Genomic DNA, 20,200 nt, shown 5'->3' with positions numbered 1-20,200 from the left:
TTGTCTGTTTTAATCATTAATACAGCAAATACAGCAATAATACAGCAAATTAGTGAATACATGCCAAGTATTAAATATTAGAATCATAGAACATATGGGGTGACCCATACGTTGCTTTCTGATTGATAGGATGCCTGCTCTAGTCCATAGGGGAGGAATTCATATCTGATTCTGTAAACTTGGTCAAAAGAATGTGGTTGAGGAGGTCATAGCCACTACTGTTGCTTGCTAAATGGACATGGTAATGCCTATCAAAGTGCCTTCTAATAACAGTGCTTATTCTCATAGATGAGTGCTGCTGTCAGCTTTGGTAGGGGAAGCTGCTTTTGTACAGTGGTCTGTAGTGACTGCAGAGACTCATAACGGGTCAGAGTCCTGAGAAGAAATGACTATTGAATGCAGAGACATACATAAATGGGACAGCTATATCTCCCCTTCTAAAGTGTAGGGAGCATCTTGGAAAAGGGGGCAAAAAGAGTGTGAGAGGAAACAGAGAGGGTGTGGAATGCTGGCTTCTGGGCATGATATGGCTGGCTGCCTGTTACATTCACAGAGTATGTGAACATAAGCTTACCTGCACAAGATTGGATCTGAGGACATCCTGACATGGACCGGCGAGAGGCTTTTGGAGGCCCCACCCCTCCCTGAAGACTTGTGTGCACACACATATATATTCAGTGTGTGTGTGTGGATTTACCAGTGCAAGTGTGTGTATGCATGTGGGGGTGTAGCCACTGGTAAGCTGCCCATATGCCTGTAAAACCTCACACTTGCTCTTGTGAGCAATCCAAATCAAATCCAGTGAGTCTCAAAGTAGAACAACCCATGTGAGTAGATGGAGAGATGGTTGGGAAGAAGAAGGAAATTCCGTCTGGAGTGGGAGCAAGTTGAGGGGTGGTGAATATGAATGATACATTATGAACATGTATGGAAATGTCATTATGAAACCCATTAGTTAATATAATAGTATGTTCTAATAAAAAGAAAACAACAAAAAAGAAAGTAATATGAAATTTTTTTCTAGGCACTGTTGCTGAATTAAAAAGAATATAAATGTGAGGAGGCTGGCAGGTTCAGGATGTTGCTTGATTACAAAGGAAGATCACCCAACTCCGATGGAAGTAATCTTGTACAAAGGCCCTGCATGCATGATCTAGATGACAGGCAGATGTGGGTTGAGGTCATTAATCTAGTTTTAAAGTTATTGAACTTTGCAAGTTTTTTTTTTTTGTGTGTGTGTGTGTTTTTTTTTTTCCGAGACAGGGTTTCTCTGTGTAGCTTTGCGCCTTTCCTGGAACTCACTTGGTAGCCCAGGCTGGCCTCGAACTCACAGAGATTCGCCTGGCTCTGCCTCCCGAGTGCTGGGATTAAAGGCATGCGCCACCACCGCCCGGCTGAACTTTGCAAGTTTTAAATAAAGATCTGCCGAAGTTAGAGATCCAGTCTGAGATAAAAATTTAAGAATCCTTTGTAGTTTCAAGTTTTCAGATTTCTCCTTCTTAAATTGGTTTCCAGTGGTAAGCTATCCAAAGATGGCATGGCCATAATATGCAGTGTAAGGACAGTGGTGATAGGAGACATTGTTCTATATAGAAGATAAAAAGCCAGCTGGGCTGTGGTGGTGCACACCTTTAATCCCAGCACTCAGGAGTCAGAAGCAGGTGGGTCTTTGTGAGTTCAAGGCCAACGTAGTCTAAAGAGCAAATTCTAGGAAAGCCAGGGCTACACAGAGAAACACTGTCTTGAAAAAACAAAATGAAGAAGAGGAGGAAAGTCATATAGTTTCCTTGCCATTACAGTGGTAATAGTAATACCAAGTTTTTTGTTTGTTTGGTTTGGTTTTTCAAGACTGGGTTTCTTTGTGTATCCCTTGGCTGCTCTGGAACTCATTTTGTAGAGCAGACTGGCCTTGAACTCAGAAATCTGCCTTCCTCTGCCTCCTAGTGCTGGGATCAAAGACATGCACCACGTCCAACACCCATTGGCATTTGAGAGGAGAAACACTAGTTTGAGCTGGATGGATCAGGGAGCATTCTGTGAGGACTTTGCATATGAGCAGAGCCTTTATCTGACAGAATTGAGCTCAAGGAACTGAAGGCAGGCCATTCTAGCTTGAGGTAGCTGGAACTGGAAGGACTGCCCAGGGAGATTGATTAAAGATTGATGAGGTGAGGAGGAACTAGGTGCCTGCTGAGTAGTTCAGATCACCATGTTAGTTCATGAATAGAGATCCTAAGCCTGGTGAAAACATTAGCACTGTGGTATTTGGGCGTTGGTAAAACAGCGGGAGGCATAAGAGGGCAGTGCTGAGTGTAAGGGAGATGGTGGGAGAGAATTTGGAGTCCAGCAGGCCAATTAGAAGAGTTTGGTGAGCTGGGCAGTGGTGGTGCTGGTGGCTCAAGCCTTTCCTCTCAGCACTCTGGAGGCAGAGGCAGGCAGATCTCTGAGTTCCAGGCCAGCCTGGGCTACAGAGCGAGTTCCAGGACAGCCAGGGCTACACAGAGAAACCTGTCCTGGCAGCAGGCAGGGGAGACTCTGGTGAAAAGACCTCCTTGCTCTGAGTGAGACCGACATTGGGACTACAAAAAGGCAGACTCCAGGTTTTCCAAGTGAGTGATGGAGTCCTCTGTACAGTGAATTCCCCCTCAGAATACAGAGTTGAACAAGTGGGACTTCAGGTGGAATGGTTGAGCAGAAAACTGGCCCTGTGGAGCTGCAGCCTGGGAATGAGGTCAGAATGGAGATGAGTTGGATAGCTTCCTGTTGAAGTGATAGTGGATGCCTAGGAGTGGATGAGGTCACCCTGGGAGTCTAAACAATAGAAAAGAAAATGAGAATGGGGACAGGAAGAGAAAGAGGACCTGGGAAGAATTGAAAGGTAGACAGTCAGTCACAGGCACCAAGGATGAAGGAAGGACTTTTCAGTTCATTGCAGGTGTGACCAACAGTTTCAGATGCTGGACCGGAAAGAAGGTATCTATCTGGTCATGGCACTGTTCCCAAGCTGGTGTTGAGAGGTTCTCCGGCAGGAACAGTTGAGGAATCATTAGATAATGGCAGCACAGTTCAAGGGAATAGAAAACAAACCATCTAAGAGTGAAATTAGTTTGAACAGTGTTTTATTTAACCCACTATGTGTAAAATATTATCAGTGTAATGTGTAATTGATCTAAAGCTAGTGGAATATTTTACTTTCTTTCATAATGAGTCTGAAATCTGGTGTATGCTTTACAGTTAGAAGGCATTGCAGTTTGAACCTAACATTTTCATTGGAAATATTTGGTCTGTATTTAGATTCCATAAAATTTACTACTTTCCCATGAAAAAGTAAACTCACATGCCCAAGTCTTTTCCAAACATACGAAGTTTTTCCAGTAATGTAGATAACTGTCAGTGTTTATACTAAATGAAGTTTGAGTGGCACTAGCCACATGTTACTAGTGCCATGGACACCATAGTAGTTACTTCAGGGTTATGCAAAGTAAAACCAGGTTGTTTGTGGCAATGTGCACTTTGAAAATATCCAAAATGGCTTCACCTGGCACAGCCTTTCACAGGGTAAGCACTACCCTGAACACTTGTTGGCTTAACCTATCAGGAGACTTAGAATGGAAGGGTCCAATCTTTTAATTTTGCATGTGAAAAGGGAAACTTTTTACCAGAATACACAAATTTCACATTTTAAAATGCTGTTTTAGTTAAGGTCAACAGTTACATTGGTAGAGGTATCTAAACACACCAGTTTGTGTGATAGTTCTGAAATGCCCATGTCGAGGCCTACATTTTGAAACAAACTCAGGGAAGGGTGGAAACAGCCCCTTTCTGTAAGCTTCCTTTGAACTTAGTTGAGATGGTGGCTGCATGTGGGGAAAGAGGCATGCATGATCCAGTGTTCTTCAAAGCTGTGAGCAGTTTATGTGAGCATGTGCATGTTCTCTCTCCCTCCCTCCCTCCCTCCCTCCCTCCCCCCTCTCTCTCTCCCTCTCTTCCCCCTCCCTCCCTCCCTCTCTCTTCCTCCCTCCCTCTCCTCCCTCCCTCCCTCTCCCCCCTCCCTCCCTCCCTCCCTCCCTCCCCCTCTCTCTCTCCCTCTCTTCCCCCTCCCTCCCTCCCTCCCTCCCTCTCCCCCCTCCCTCCCTCCTTCTCTTTGGACCCTTATGTATGAGAGAGGGAGGTGCTACAGGGTTAATTTGTACTTGTGCCTCTCTTCCCTGGAGTGACATGCAGATTGTGTTTTGTGTTCTTTGCCCACCTGCATCAGTAGATCTAATATTTACTGGAGATGGTGGTTCTTAAGAGTTTATAAAAAGCCGGTTCAGAGACCAAGTTCATTGTCTGTGGGCTTAGGCTACTTTGTAGCTATTACCTATGGAGAGCTTTTAAATAATGATCAATAAGGACAGAAAGAGCCGTGAATTCTGCTTGGAACCAAATCTTGTTCACACTGCAAAGTTATTGCTCTTTGGTTACTCTTCACAATTCTGTGTGTGTGTGTGTGTGTGTGTGTGTGTGTGTGTGTGTGTGTGTGTGTGTGTGTTGTTATTTTTGTTTGTTTATTTGAGACACAAGGAGAGGGGTGTCTCTCTGTGTAGCCCTAGATGTCCTGGAACTCACCATGTAGACCTACCTGGCCAGCCTTGAACTCAAAAGAGGTTCACCAGCCTCTGTCTCCTGAGTGCTGGGATTAAAGACATGTACCAACCTGCCTAGCTCTGCAGAATTTACTTATCAGTTGACACAAAAGAGCTTATTTGTCTACCAAGTACACTATAAGAGTTTGAGGTATTAGCTGTTAAATACTGGTTTGTTTTATTTTAATTTTTTTCTTAAAAGACAGAATCTTCTCCTGTTGTCCATGTTGGCCTTGAACTCCTGAGCATAAGTTACCCTGTCACCTTAGCCTTTAGATACTTGAATTACAGGCAAGAGCACCTATGCCCAGCCATCCATTTATGCCTTTGTTAAGATTGTATAGTGATCGGCTTAAGTAAAGCCTCTCCTGTCATAAGGCTGGAGAGGTAGCACATGATTGCTACCTTCCAGGAGTCCAGAGCAGTGGACTTACACTTAGTAGCTTCCTCTCCATGCCATTGTTCCTTCTGCTGTTTTGCTTACAGAAATAATTGCTGTTCTTTTTATGCCATGGTGTGCCTATTTATAAGTTGAAGTTAGGTAATTGGGTAGCTTAGAGTAGTGGCTTTTAAACTTTTTGATTGGATGCATTGTAAGACGACACACTTTACATTGAGACCCTAGAAATGAATACATATATTGACACAAAAGCAGTTGTTCTCTTATGCCTGGTGACACAGATCTGAAATCCCAGGAGAGATGGGAGGGTTGCTACAAGTTCAAGGCCAACCTAGTTCACTTAGTGAGTTACTGGCCAGCCTAGGCCACATGGAAAGACCCTGTCTGGCTGGTCATAGTGGAGCATACCTTTAATACCAGCACTTGGGAACAGAGGTGTGTGGATCTCTGAGTTCAAGGCCAGCCTGATCTACAGAGTGAGTTTCAGAGTAGCTGGAGTTACACAGAGAAACTCTGTCTCGAAAAACAGAAAGACCCTGTCTGAAAAATACCCCCCTCCAAGACCACAGGAGGTATTTGCTCTTAAATATAATATATAATATATAATGTACTTAGATATATTATACAAGTACAGTTTGCAAAACCCAGAAACCCCTTCCTATCAAATTGACTTAATAATTAATCATCTATTGAGAGTTGACTCACTGCAGTTTGAAAAAGTTTTTGCAGGAACCATTCTTAGGTTACCATCTTCTGGGGTGGCATCCCTCAATTTGCTATTCTAGGGAATCAGATTTATTAGTCCACTCAGTCAGCACGCCAACCAAATTCATAAGTAACTTTTTTAAAGGTGTTAATTTTTTACCTCAACTTGTGGGAGATGGATATATTTGATGATCAGAATGTTGTCTTTTGTGTCTAGGTCAGGAACATCAAATAATTGTTTTTCCCTATGTTGAGATGGATAGTCACACATATATGTTAACGGAGTAAGGTTAGAGCTCTAGTGGCCCTCACAAGCCAGATTTGGTTACCTGTCCTCAGTAAGTCACTTGAAAGAGCCAAATTTATACTGAAAAGCAAAAAAGTAGATACATTCAGTGTGCACACATTGAAAAGAGGGACAAAGAGATCCAGTAACCTCTCCCATCCTCAGCTCCTCTTCTGGGGCCTGGCATGAAGTTTAGGTCTAGGTAGAGGGCCAGAGGCATATATTGCTAAGCAGCCCTGGCCAGGCCTTAACCACGCCCATCATCTCAGTGTCTACTGTGAGGTGGTCCGACGGTGTTGTGTGAAATCCTGTTCTAGAGATAAGTTCCTCATCTGACAGACACCAGACTTTAGCTTTCTCCTCTCAACATGAGGTTTCTGGTGGAAAACTCAGTTCCTTAGAGTGCCTTGTTTTTAATAGTCTGAAGGGATAGTTGAAGGGAAGGTCACAAGTGTCTCTTTAGAATATCGTCATTCTTGTCAGGCAGGCCAGTTACATACACTCACTAAGACATGAAAACACACCTAGATAACCCTGTGGGCGGTGGTGGCACACCTTTAATCCCAGCTGGGCCTTTAATCCCAGCACTCGGGAGGCAGAGCCAGGCGGATCTCTGTGAGTTCAAAGCCAGCCTGGTCTACAGAGCGAGATCCAGGACAGGCACCAAAACTACACAGAGAAACCCTGTCTTGAAAAACAAAAAAAAAAAAAAGAAAGAAAGAAAGAAAGAAAGAAAGAAAGAAAGAAAGAAAGAAAGAAAGAAAGAAAGAAAATCCTCTGGAGCTGTGGACTCCATACCTTTGGATTCAGTGATCTGTGCATCAAAGATAATTTTTTTTAAAGAAATTTCATTTAAGCCAGTTTGTAATTTAGAGGTGATTTACAGAATGTGTAGGCATGTATGAAGGAAATACATCATTTTGTATGAGTTACAAGTGAGCATCTATGGATTTTTGGTAGCTGAGAGGGATCCTGTATCTCCCAGCTGTATTTGTAAAGAAATTTAGGTAGGAAACACTTCTTAAATCCCTACTAGTGTGTTTTCTTGGCAAACTTCACAGAAAGCACTGCATGGTTTTGGGAGGAGAGAAGACATCGTTGCTCCCTTCCCCAGACTTCCTGAGAACACCTCTCTCAGAAGACGCTTTGTCTTCAGATACATTCAGGATTGCTCAGCAGTTTTCTCCACTAGTTGACTTTTGTTGTCATTGCTACTAATAGATCTTCTGTGCCTTCCCCAAGGAGGGGTGCTCTCAGCGAAGCTGAATTAAGCTAGCCTGTGGTTGCTGCAGGTTCTCCATGTTTAAAATGATAGAGTATGGACAATGTGTAAGTGAAGTGGTTTTTAAAGTGCTCACATTTTTTGTTTTTGGGGGTGGGGCTCAGTTGGAAAAAGATGTGACTTAACATTCTATTAAATTTTATTTAAATTTATGTGTATATGTGAGACTCTTCATGAGTATATGTGCACCACAAGTATGCAGGAGCTCTTGGAGGCGAGAAAAAGGCATCAGATCCCTTGGAACTGAAGTTAAGTAAGCTGAAGCAGTAAGCTGCCCTGTTGGTGCTGGGAACCAAACTCAGGTCCTCTGCAAGAGCCGCAGTGCTCTTAACCACTGAGCCTTCTCCAGCCCCAAGCATTCCATTTCTAGTATTCTTTTCTAAAATTAGTTGTTCTGAAGCAAGCTGGGTTCGGTAGTTCCTGAGTCACCCTAAATATTTTAATGTGATACTACCCAGCTTTAGGTGCTCTTGAACTGGAATTTTGTTGTGGTTTTGTTTGGTTTTTCTAGACAAGGTTTCTCTGTATAGCCCTGGCTGTCCTGGAACCCACTCTGTAGACCAGGCTGGCCTCCAACTCAGAGATCTATCTGCCTCTGCCTGCTGAGTGCTGATATTAAAGGTGTGTGCCACCACTGCCTGACCTTGGACTGGCATTTTAAATAAGGCAATTTTGGAGCCTTGAGTGGTGGGTGGCTCATGCCTGTCTACCACTTCAGAGGCTGAGGCAAGAGTATCGCTGCAAGAATAAGACCTTGTCTCAAAACGAAGAAAAAGGGGGAAAGGCTATGCTAAACTCCAGCATGAGTCACTGGTATTAAATTTTCCAAGTAAAACCACTATTACCATCATCTGAAAGTAAATAATAATCATAACAAAAAAGTATGGATAATCTCAGACTAAGAGGCATACCATTAAATTGAATATAGCTTTGTGATATAGCAATGTAAAGAATTTTTTGCATTGTTTTCTTTTTTTTCCTTTCCCTCTATTGATCAGCACAGGTGCTATAAAGTTCAGTATTTGGAAACTGCATCTTAGTCACAAATGATCGCAAAATGTATCACAGTTAACTATGTGCTTGATGGTTTTATTAGCCTTACTCATAGGAATAAATCTTTTTTCAAGTTCTAGGACTACCTTCCTTTTTATTATTTTTTATTTTTTTGGTTTTGAGACAGTTTGTTGTGGTTTGATTGCCTGGCCCATAGGGAGAGGCACAATTAGGAGGTGTGGCCTTGTTGGAGGAAGTGTGTCACTGTGGTGGCTGGCTTTGAGGTGTCATATGCTCAAGCTATGCCCGGTGTGGGGTTCAGTCTTCACTTCTGCTACCTGCAGATGAAGATATAGACCTCTCAGCTCCTTCTCCAGCACCATGTCTGCCTGTACCCTGCCATGCTTCTGGCCATGATGATAAGGGACTAAACTTCTGAAACTGTAAACTAGCCCCAGTTACATGTTTTCCTGTATTTTGTTTGTGTATGTGCACACAGGCAAACATATGCTGGCCATGGCGTGCATGTGTGGTCAGAGGACAACTTGCAGGAGTCAGTTCTCATCTTCCACCTTGTTAGTTCTGGCAGTCCAGCTCAGTTGGTGAGGCTTGACAGCAAGTACCTTTAACTGCCCAGCCTTTTCACCGACTGAGTTTTTTTATTTTTGAGACAGGGTCTCACTCTGTCTCCGAGGCTGGTCTCCCAGTTTGCTCATGCCTCAGCTTCCTAAGTGCTAGCATGAAAGACTGAACTTATGTACGGTTTAGCTAGCCAGCTTTTCAGCTCTGAATGGGTATGGATAACGGCACGGCAGAGTTTCTAATATTTTACATTTTAATTTTCATCCTCCACTGTTGCATTTTAAATGACAAAGACCTTAATTCAGACAATTCCACATCAATTGTCACTGTATCTATCCCCTTGAAGGATAAAATGTCTCCTACATGTACTTCATTCCAGTAACCGAGGTCCTAGCCAGCAGGTGGCTGGCCTGCCCTGCCATGCTGACACTGTCAGCCATTTGGGGGGCTGTAGGGGCTTGCTTCTCAGCAAGGCCTTAAACTTATAATCCTCCTGCCTCAGCCTTTCCAATAGATGAGGAGAAATGAGTTCTGAAATCAGGGCTGCTGTGTGTGCCAGTAACTGCCCGTCTCAGCTTTCTTAAGGTACTGGGGCAGTAATACCTTCTTCAGGAAGTTGCTCCAGGGGTTACATAGAGTTCGTTTTAAAGTGTTTAGCACATTGTTGGCTCTCACTTTCTGTTTATTGTTAGCAGCATTTCAGGCAGAAAAAGTGCTATCAAGGAAGGAGGTGAGTGGGGAGCAGTAAGCTTTGTGGGATAACGTTTGTTATTTTGAGACAGGATCCTAACACCATGGCTCAGGCTGCCCTAGAACACACTAGAGCCCAAGCTGAAACCTGTGAGTGACTTTCCTGAGTGCTGAGATTACAAGTATACACCACCCCATCCAGCTAGCATTGTGTCTTGATGTGTTTTATCATTAAAAAAAAAAAAAAAAAAAAAAAAAAAAAAACTAGATTTTTTTTCAAAAGCGGATTTTTTTCTTATTATTATATTTTTTAATTAGCTTGCCTAAACTGATGTGAATGTTGAGAATCTGACAGGGGAGAGATTCTGGAAAGACAAGTGAGAAAGCTAGAGGAGTGACTGGACAGCTAGAAAGATGGAAAGACCAGGTTCTAGAGGTTCTTGTGAAGTGTAGTCTGCGGGGTAGAGTAGGAACAAGGGTGGGGTGTGCAGGTACTGAAGTTTGGCTTTTCAAGACAGATTCTTGCTGAACTTCAGGCTTCCTTCAAGCTCATGCCTCTCTGGCCTTAGCTTGAGTATTAGGGATGTAGCTGTGCATACCCAATCTTGGCCAAGTTTGTTTGTCTGTTGAGACAAGGTCTCACTATGTAGTTCTGGCTGGCCTCAACCCACACAGATCTGCCTATCTCTACGTCCCACAGTGAGTGCCACCACACCTTGTCTAAGTATTCTTGAAAAGCTCTTAGGGTGATAGTTCCTTCAGGCCAAGGAACCTGATTTTAGTTTGAGTGGGCCACTTGGGGTTTTTTGTCTTTGGGTGTGTTGAAAGATTTCCTGGGAGTAAAGAACTTGGCCTCTAGCTTTCTGATTACCCGCACATCTCTTTTTGTCTTCTTCCCAGAGGCCCCAGGCCCTAAAGCTTCTGGGGTCTCTGTAGATGGTAGGGCCTTCCTTTTCTGTAGGTGCCAGGCCAAGGAAGAAATCAAGTTGTGATCTGGGGAACAAGGTGTACATTGCTCTTTGTACTTGTTTTGCATTTGCTAGATGGCTAATATAACGTAGGGGGACTAAGGAAGGGGCTGGAGCAAGTTTGGGAGCCCAGTTCAGGTGAGACAGGTAGATGGGAACAGGAAAAAGACTGGTATAAGAGAAGCCCAGACAGGAAGGGGGTTAAAGAAGTAAAGGATAGATAGCATCAAGGCCAGTGCCTAGGAGTAAGCCAAGGTAACCTCTGAGAGTCCTGGGACCCTACAACAGTCCATGCACATTGCTCATCATGCTTGCTGATTGTCTGATCTCTTCCCTGCCATTACTTTGAGCACGTTCAGAACCAGAACTTGTTCTGTTAACCTAGCACCTACGCAGCCTCATACACCCCATGAGTTCTCAGTGTTGTTGAGTGGTAAGAAAATCAAGGAGGACTTAAACTCATCAATATTTATTGAGTGGTACATGTATGTCAGGTGCTATGCTAGTATCTAGGGATAAAGCAGTGGGGCAAAAATAGATTTTTAAAAATCCCTTCCCAGCTGGGCGGTGGTGGCGCATGCCTTTAATCCCAGCATTTGGGAGACAGAGCCAGGCGGATCTTGGTGAGTTCAAGGTCAGCCTGGTCTAAAGAGCGAGATCCAGGACAGGCACCAAAACTACACAGAGAAACCCTGTCTAGAAAAAAAAAAAAAAATCCCTTCCCAAGCCACGCAGGGTGGCGCATGCCTTTAATCCCAGCACTTAGGAGGCAGAGGCAGGCAGATCTCTGTAAGTTCGAGGGTAGCTTGGTCTACAGAGTGAGTTCTGGGACAGCCAGGGCTACACAGAGGAAACCCTGTCTCAAAAAACAAACAAAACTCCCTGTCCTGTAGGTCTTTCTTTCTTAAGAATGGGGAAGCTGTCAGAAAGAAAGTAGACAGGCACCAAAAGAAAGTCTGAAGGCACCAGAGATATCAATGTTCATCCATGAACTGAGCCTGCACCCCAAAAGGCATTATTAAAGTTACTAATCTGGAGCTGAAGAGATGACCCAGCAATTAAGAAGGTTTGCTACTGTCCCAGGAGACATGAGTTCGGTTCCCAACACTCACATTGGGTGGTTAACAACCACCTGTAACTCCAGCTCCAGCAGATCTGATGCCTTCTTCTGGATTCTGCATGTAATCTCACACACACACACACACACACACACACACACACACACACACACGTTCACATAAAAAATGAAAGTAAAGTTATTAACCTGTTTGCTAGAGAAAAATGTAAATTTGGAACCAGGGAAAGATTACTCAGGGGAGTTCCCCCAGGAGGCATTCACTTAGCTCTCTGTTAAATAGGGGATGAGGTGTTCAATGGGAAAGGGAGGCAGAGGGAAGATGACATTTGGAGCAGCCCCTGTCCCTGCCAAGAAAAAGACTACAGTAAGAACAGTATGCCAGCTCCAGAACCCCAGTGAGGAGAGGGAGGCTCTACTGGTAATTGCTGGGGATATGTAGGGTTGTTGTCTGCTGATGTGTCAGGGTGAAAAACAGTTGGGGTTATCTGAGTCCCAATGAAGATCTGCTTGGAAAGGTAACATAGGCAGCTGGGATGTGTGGGTGTACTCATGGTGTTTAGGCCAAGTTTGGAATAAACTGGAAACCAGGAGTAGGCACTAACCTGAAGGACTAGGAAAGAAGGCTGGGCTGCGGGAGGTGGAACTTTGTGGACTGGGAGGGCAAGCTCCAGAGTTTCCCTCGGATTGCTCTGTGAACCAGGCAAGCTGTTTCTAACAGGCCTTTATGTGCCATAATTCCTGTGCTCTTCCTGAAGAGTGGTGACCTGCACTTCTAAGTGGTTAGGTAGGAAACAACCCCAACAGCCTGAGATGGTGAGTTTGGGTGCTTAAGTGTTGATACTCTGTGATAGAGGAAGGCAGTTGGAGGGGACCATCCCAGACCAAGTAACTTTTCAGTGGCTTCTTAAAATTTCTGGGCCAGCTTTTCTTCTAAAAGAAATATTTAGAAGGATGTGGAAAGGGACCATAGGCTGTTCCCCTCTGTATTTTAAAATATACATCAATACCTTTTTTTTTTTTTTTTTTTTTTTTTTTTTTTTTTTTTTTTTTTTTTTTTTTGGAGACAGTCTTTGGTGTGTAGCCTTGGCTAGCTTGGAGCTCACTATATAGACCAGGTTGGCCTCAAACTCAGAGATATGCCAGCCTCTGCCTCAGGAGTACTAGGATCAAAGACCTGTGCCACCACTCCGAGCTCAGCATCTGCACTTTAGACAACAGTGCATATGTGGCCCTACTTAGCCATGGAAAATAACAGCTGTATTGAACATGTGCAGAACTTTTTGTTCCTTATCATTATTTCCTAAACAATATGTTATAACAACTATTCTCAGTTTCTATAGTAGTTACATTGTGTCAGGTATTGTAAATAATCTAGAGATTACTTGAAGCATGTTAGGAAGATGTACTGAGCATAGGTTATGTGCAAGTACTACACCATTTTTGAGTTTGAGTGTCCTAGGATTTTGGCGCAGGAACCAATCCCTACAAATGCCAATAGCCAACAATGGATATTCTTGGTACCTCTGTATTTTGTTTGCGTTCTTTCTTGCTGTTGTCCTCCCCCATCATCTGTGCTCCACCCCCAACACACACACACACACACACACACACACACACACACACACACACACACACACAGGGTTTCTCTGTGTAAAAGCTCTGGCACTGCCTCCCAGAGTGCTAGGTAGGATTAAAGGTGTGAGCCACCACTGCCTGGCTGTTTGCATTCTTTTAATACTTGAGCTTACTCTTGTGACAGTTTTGAAGGAATGTCACTCTTCTATCTTTTCAACATAGAAGTTTTACATATGTGTTGTCCCCTTTTCTGGGGACAGGGTCTTCTATTGCTATGTAGCATTGGCAGGCCCAGAACTTCTCTTGTAGACCACACTATCCTTGAACTTGGAATTCTCTTCCTGTCTCTACTTCCTAGAGATTGCAGACATGAACCACCATGCCTGACTACATGACTTTAAAAGAAACAACAAATAGAAACTATATAATCTCTTACTCTTTCTAAGAAACTTTAGTTAAATATTGAAAATATAGAGCAAACAGATCATGTAGCATTATTTGCTTAACAGTTTTTAGATATACTCCAAATTCTAGTGTTTCCTATTGAGATCATGTGCTTGAAGTAGCTGCTTGGGCTGTCCTTATCCTGCTTCGTGGGTTTTTTGTTTTGTTTTGTTTTGTTTTTCGAGACAAGGTTTCTCTGTGTAGCCCTGGCTGTCCTGGAACTCATGCTGTAGACCAGGCTGGCCTCAAACTCAGAGAGATCCACCTGCCTCTGCCTCCCAAATGCTGAGATTAAAGGCAAGCGCCACCACTTCCTGGCTGTTTTTATTTTTTTTAATCAGTTATTTTTGTTTTTTTGAGACAGGTTATCAATCTATAGCTCAAGCTGGCCCCAAACTTACTGTGTAGCCCATGCTGGCCTCAGACTTGCAGTAATCGTATTGCCTGTTGCACAAGTGCTAAGATTATAGTCATGAGCCTCCATGTTTGATGGTTCTCGAATGGTCTGTGGTGCATTACATTCTTAATACCTTTGGTTTTTAAATTGCTTGCCTTTTGGTGGGTTTTAAAAATGTGATCTCTGAGCCGGGCGGTGGTGGCGCATGCCTTTAATCCCAGCACTCGGGAGGCAGAGCCAGGCGGATCTCTGTGAGTTCGAGGCCAGCCTGGGCTACCAAGTGAGTTCCAGGAAAGGCGCAAAGCTACACAGAGAAACCCTGTCTCGAAAAACCAAAAAAAAAAAAAAAAAAAAAAAAAGTGATCTCTGCCAGACGAAAAAAATCCTAGTATTTTTTTCACTAGAAGTTGAAGAGTTACTGGGTTAAAAACCCAGATCACCATCCCTGAGATTACATCAAGTGGTCTGGAGACTCGTGGGCTGGAATTCATTGGGTCTCTGGGTTTAGTTTGTATCGCCATGTGAAAGTCAAGGTAGACAATGTAATCTCTTTATTGCTCATTTTTCCCTCACCCACAGTACTGATGCTGGTCTCTTAAGTCATTTTAGGTCATGCAGCCTTTATGGGCACTTTCTTTCTTTCTTTGGTTTTTTGAGATAGGGTTTCTCTGTGCCTTTCCTGGAACTCACTCTGTAGCCCAGGCTGGCCTCAGATTCACAGAGATCCTCCTGGCTCTGCCTCCCGAGTGCTGGAATTAAAGGCATGTGCCACCACCGCCCAGCTATGGACACTTTCTATGTCTCCCCTTGCCTTCATCTGTGATGAGGAGTAATGCTGGTAGTTAGGAGCTGTTTCTCTGTTTCTGAATCATGCTGTTTTCATGAAGCTCGGTTGGAGAAAGGACATCGAGTAATATTAACTATTCATTCATAGAGCAGGTACTTTCCCTCACCTTTCAGTCCTCCTGACAACCTTTCAGGGAAATACTATCTTCCTAAGAAAATGGAGTGCTGAAGCCTAGTAATCAGGCTGAGGCCCTACAGACAAGGAAATGGGGAAACTGGGTGCTGTAACTCCAAGAATTGCACTTCTTCCAAGCCTGTCTTAGTCAAGAATATATTAATTGATTGGAGAAAATCCTGCTTTGTCAAATGGAACATCTTAGATAAAATAAGGATGCAATGGTAGGAACCAATAAGCCTTTTGGGTACTGATGCTTCATGGGTGCCCTCTTCACTGTGTGAGCACTGGGGGGGAGGAGGCTTGTGCTGCTGGCATGTAAGAGGTCTCAAGTGCAGTCCTGTGTGGTCATTGAAAGGCATTTCTTTCCTTTTTTTGTTGTTCACTACATGTCACTGGTGGGTAAAAAACAAAACTTGATTTTAGAGGATTAATTATAAAACTAAACTGATTAATGAACCTTTTTTTAAAGAATCTTAGCAGTATTGGGTTTAAGTTGCCACTCTTAAAATGTAATCAAATAGGGTTTATCAAAGCTATAATGAAGAAAATATAAATTATTTGTAATTAGACAATAATTAAAGGCCAGTACATGCCCAGTGATTTTTAAAGTGCTTGAAAAACAATTAGTTTCCTTAAGTAGGTTAAACATCTGGGTTACAAGCTTGTTTATACTGTTAATTTACTTAGCAAACCTGTTCTTCATAGATGATGCGAAGGTGAACTTCAGCTTGGCTCTCTTAACGATCACAAGTTTAAGTTTAATGAGTGTCCTTTAATTTTTTTCTTTTGCATTATTAGTGAGTTTTTCTTTTAATTCTAAAAGTGTTCTTCTCTTCCTCCCTCTCCCCCCAGTAGTTCAGTCCTAAATGCTGGTAAGAAAGAAGAGTAAGGTGTAGGAGACCTGAGTCAGAGCTCAGGTAGACTGAGGAGGCCTTCACATGGAAGAATGTGGTGTGGCATATCAGAACCCAAGAGAGGAAGAGGCTATGCTGGTGGCAGCAGTGAAAGACTGGTTAAATGGAAGTTAACATGAGCCAGCAGCTCTCACTTGGAGAAGAGTATTACACAGACAACTCAGATGGATCCTACAGTGTTAAATAGCAATCAGAAATGCTTGTATGGAGGACGGGGATGTAACTTTCATGCACAAGGCCCTAGGTTCTGATCCTTAGTAATGAGGAAAAAAACTGATGTGGGTCCATGGTTTTTAATAAGCATCAATCAAGACAGAATAGTATCAATGTGTACATGCATCTCTGTGGTAAGTATTTGTGTGTGTGCATACATATACACCTGCATCTGTGCCCTGGCCCTGTCATCAGAGGGTAGGAATGCTTCCTAAAAACAGCAGTCCCCTAGTAGCAGTGAGAATCTTAACTTCTGTATACCACTTCTACCTAAAAGAATCTTGGCTTCTTGGAGAAATGATTCATTATGGGTTCGTGGTTATATTTAAAGTGAATCTGGGACATCCTATACTAGAGCAAGGACATCTTTATGAAGAGTAATAGGAACAGGGCAGGAGAAGGTGGGATCCAGTTTGAAGGTGCTCCTAATAGTCAACTTTGATATAACTTGATTTTCAAAATTTAAGAAATGACAGTTATGAATTAAAACCTGTGGAATAAGAGAAAACTAAGAGTTCTCATACAGTGTCACTGTACGTTTGTAAGAAATCGTATGTGTGAACTCAGAAATAAACTCAATTTGAGGAATAGACTTCAAATTCAAAGTACCTTTCTACTGAGTACCTCTTGATCACCAAGGGAGAAGAGTCTCTACTGTGGAGACACATCTGGGAGAAGCCACATCCCCAGCAGGGCACAGGCTAGAGCTGTGTCTCCTGCTAGGACACAAAGACAAGCAATACTACTTCTGTGATATTTCTGCAGAGGTACAGGACCTGAATCAAATCATGCAGAAACCCTAGTTTGAGGGTTATTGTGCAATAACCGAGTATAATCATCACAACTATTTCTAGACTGTAAACGTCAAAGCGAGTCTGGGGAACTGTTCTGAACTAAAGAGATAATGAAATGTAGCACAGGAGTCTGACCCAGGGCTTTAGTATGAGGAAAAAGTAGCAAGAATTGAATGGGGCTTAAAGAATAAATGGTAGAAATGTATGTTAATTCTGAGCCTGATAGATGTATTGTAGTTATATAGGACAGTGGAAAACATCGACTAAAATATTTGGAATGAAAAGGCATCAAACTAACAACTTACCATAGCAGTCTGCAAAAGTTTTTGTTAGTTTTTTTGGTACTGTTCTTGCAACTTTTATATAAATTTGTGATTATTACAGAACTTTAAAAGAATTTTTAAAGTAGCTTTTTTATATTTTTATTTTTTTGTTTTAGAGAGAGAGGATCTCATTATGTAGCACTGGCTCGTCCAGAACTTTGACTTCTGATTACTGGAACTAACAGTGTGTACCAGTACATCCAACCCCCAAAGTAACTTTTGTAAATTTTGTCTCAAAATTGCAAATGGCCAACTTTTTATCTTGTAGCTTTGTAAAAACCAAAATGTTTCCTTCATATCCTTGGCTCATACGACCCCTAACCCTTAAAGACACTAACGTGGTCCTTCTATTCAATGAGTGCTAAAGTAGGGGCAAGAGGCCTGAATGGACAGGGTAATTGCAGGTGTATGGGATCCTTGGCCTTCTAATCACTGGTCTGAGAATCTACTGTGTGTCTCAAAAATCACAGCCTGTAACATCTAAAAAATCACAGCCTGTAACAAGCTTCTGTCCACCATTCCCACTGACGTAGTATTTTGTTGAGAAGGACTGAGACTGTGGTGAGGCCAGGTTATATGCTGAATAGACTTCAGCTTTGAGGCTGCCACTGACTTATAACATGTTAAAATATGTTCCGCTAGGCTGAGGCTAAAGCTCAGGTGTGGTAGATTGCTTGCCCAGCATGAATGAAGCTCTGGGTTTGATTCCTAGAATTGTATAAATGAGGCATGTTGGTTCGTGCCTGCTGTAGCAGTCAGGGAGGTAGAGGCAGGAGGATCAGATTTTCAAAATCATCTTTGGTTGTATATCAAGTTGGAGGCCAGTCTAGGATAAATGAGAGCACGTTTCAAAAATAAACAGAAGGGCCAGTGAGATGTTTTGCTAGTTAATAGCATTTGCCACCAAGCTTAACTGTCTTAGTTGAGTCCCCAGGGTTCATTTGGTAGAAGAAGGGATTGAGTTTCACAAATTATCCTCTGACCTCTCCATGCACACATTTCTCACACAATAAATAAATGAGTGTAAAAACAATTTTTTCTCTAATCCAGCCTGGATTGACAAGTAGCTCAAAACAAAACATATGTTCAGTCCTGAGTTATTGATGCTCTTCTCTTGAGCCTGGTGCCCAGGCTCTCTAGTACATCACAAAGAGCTCCCATGTCACATAGCATGCCAGGTCTCTCACCCACCCTATGGCTGACTTGCCCCCTTCATGGCTTCCCACCAGGGTCCTCTGGCTATGTGACCCATCTTCCTCTCTGCTTCACCCATGTCTTACCATTTGCCCTTCCAGGTATGTCATGGGATCGCAGACAGAAATAGAACGGGAAGACAGTCTTCGATTACTTTGACAAATGCCACTTATGGCACCCCTTACAGCTCTATCAGTCCTTTGGTTTTTCCTTGGCTTTTCACTTTTGTTTTTCTTAGTTCTGGGAGTTAAAAACGGACCTGGCTGAAACATACTAGGCAAATTGCTGTACCACACCCCTGGTCTTCAGTTACATAAATTCCGTATTTAAGAAATTTTGAGACTCAGTATCTTCGTTTTTCAGCCTTAGTTTCAGTCAGCAGATCAGCTTATGGTATTAGGTCTTCTGCTGATGTTTTGTTTTGATTTTTTTTCCCATGTGACAGGAGCAGCTGAGAAGTACCGTTAGAAATTGCTGAAAATTCCAGCCTCGTCTGTCTTTGTGTGGGTTCAGTGATCTGGAATCCAGAAGGGCCATTGGTCACAGGGTGGGAGGATAGGGGCTACATCACCTTCAGCCCCAAGCTTTTCTTGTACTGCTCTTTGTGCGTCTCGTTTTTCTCTTCCTTCATCAGGCTTGCTTCTTTCCAGCTTTCCATCTGGAGTTCTTGTCTCTAACCTCGTCGTCTTTAGCCTTCTGCCTCTCACCTCTATTTGCCGCTCTATAAATAAAGGAGAAATAACAGAGAAAAGAGAAACTAAACTTCATTTACTTTTGGAGATGGGACCTTGCTATATATTTCTGGCTGGCCTTAAACTCAAGGTCCTCCTACCTCAGCCTCCCAAGTGCTAGTATAAAACAGGGGAGCACAGCCACACCTAGCAGAAGAGACATTTTATCATGTAATGCTTTAAGCAGAATACTTTGTTTGAGACAAGGTCTTTGGAAAATTAATTTTGTGTGTGATCTGTATGTGCGCACCCATGTAGAGGATGGAGTTGGTCTTGCACCTTTATGTGGGTTCTGGGTATCAACTCAGTTACTAGGCTTGCATCATTGTGTGGCTGCTGTCTCTCCAGCCTGAGACAAGGTCTTGCTGTGTTATGTAGCCCAGGCCCAGGACCTTGAGTTCACTATCCTCCTGACTCAGCCTCTCAGGTTTAACCTAACTGGTTTTTTTATTGTTGTTTTTTTGTTTTTTGTTTTGGTTTGGTTTGGGTTGGGTTTTGAGAGCACTTGCCTGTGCATGTGGAGACCAGAGATTGACTCCCAGGGGTCCTCCTCACTCTTTACCTGATGTTTTTTGAGACAAGGTCTCTCACTGAAGCCAGAGCTCACTGATTCCAGCTAGACTGGTTTGCAGAACACCCCAGAGATCCACAGCACTTGGATTACAGGCATACAGTCAGTGCTGGTCTTTATGCTTACATGGAAAGCACTTACCCAGTAGAGCTATTTCCCTGGTACATTAACTGTCTTTTGTTGCCACATCTTTTTTAAAGTCTCAGGATTCTTGAATATTTTCTCTCATATTTCATAAGCCATTGACTGTGGTGGCTTTGTTTTTTAATCATGAGAAGTAGATAAAGGGACAGGAAATTTTATATGCAAGGTTTACTTGCAAATTCAGTCAATCTTATGAAATGTTGCCATCTACTATTTATTCATGGATCACTAGGCATACCCCCACACACACACATGCACACATGAGAATGTTGTGGCCAGTAGCCAAGCCAGTCATTCCACAGCCACATTGCTGTCCAGAGATTA

The 20,200-nt window shown here is 42.9% G+C and overlaps 1 protein-coding gene across 7 annotated transcripts in view; it reads left to right on the top strand.

The window, feature by feature from the left end:
* Tnrc6b (trinucleotide repeat containing adaptor 6B) overlaps window positions 1-20,200 on the top strand; it is a 233,866-nt gene that overhangs the window by 107,653 nt on the left and 106,013 nt on the right. Inside the window, exon 1 of one of the 7 annotated variants that reach the window (XM_059248165.1) lies at window positions 18,434-18,531. The exons of the other annotated variants lie outside the window; for them this stretch is intronic. The gene's annotated coding sequence lies outside the window, so the exon portion shown is untranslated. Of the gene's footprint in view, window positions 1-18,433; window positions 18,532-20,200 lie in introns of those variants that run through there. 7 annotated transcript variants of the gene reach the window in all.

The sequence above is a fragment of the Peromyscus eremicus genome, chromosome 20 (assembly GCF_949786415.1).
Source record: "Peromyscus eremicus chromosome 20, PerEre_H2_v1, whole genome shotgun sequence".
NCBI classification, from domain to species: Eukaryota; Metazoa; Chordata; class Mammalia; order Rodentia; family Cricetidae; genus Peromyscus; species Peromyscus eremicus.
The sequence above is the reverse complement of the archived record's forward strand: the minus strand, read 5'-3'. Positions and strand labels throughout refer to the sequence as shown.